Here is a 600-nt window from a genome sequence, read left to right as displayed (position 1 = left end):
GTGCATGTGGTCAGCCAGTGAGTGGACGCAGATACATTCAGTGCTCCCATGTAGTGAGGGAGTGATGTTCTATGTGTTTATTTTAACCATTCGCTGTGCTCGTCCAAACATTTTGATTACTAACCTTTGCAGTGAAGTACTATAGTGATAATGATAGTGATAACGTATAGATTTATAGTGAAAGAAGATGCATAGATACTCTACTATATTCCGATAGTGAACTATAGTGATTTTGACTTTACTGTGTTGTTGAAGTGTTACGAAATATGACTGGCTAGTGGTATACCAAGCTTTTCGTCTTTGTGATCTCCCACAGTGTTTTTAGACAGACTTTATACGTAATATTAGACAGACTTTATACGTAATAGAGGAACGTATCAGTAAAATATTAAGGTGGTGTTCGAGTCCACGTCACGTACAATGGAAACAAGTGACATAATACGAAGTAAATGATCATGCGTAACAACGACCAGAGGAAGCTACCCACTGCGCAGTTGATGGTTGGGTAAGTACCAGTTTCACTGACCAGTTTCTTTTTTATTCTACCTTTACACATGTATATAGGAACACACGATCATGCTTTTGTATTTGTTCAACTTG

Source organism: Panulirus ornatus, chromosome 23, assembly GCF_036320965.1.
Source record: "Panulirus ornatus isolate Po-2019 chromosome 23, ASM3632096v1, whole genome shotgun sequence".
NCBI lineage: Eukaryota > Metazoa > Arthropoda > Malacostraca > Decapoda > Palinuridae > Panulirus > Panulirus ornatus.
This window is presented reverse-complemented; position numbering follows the sequence as displayed.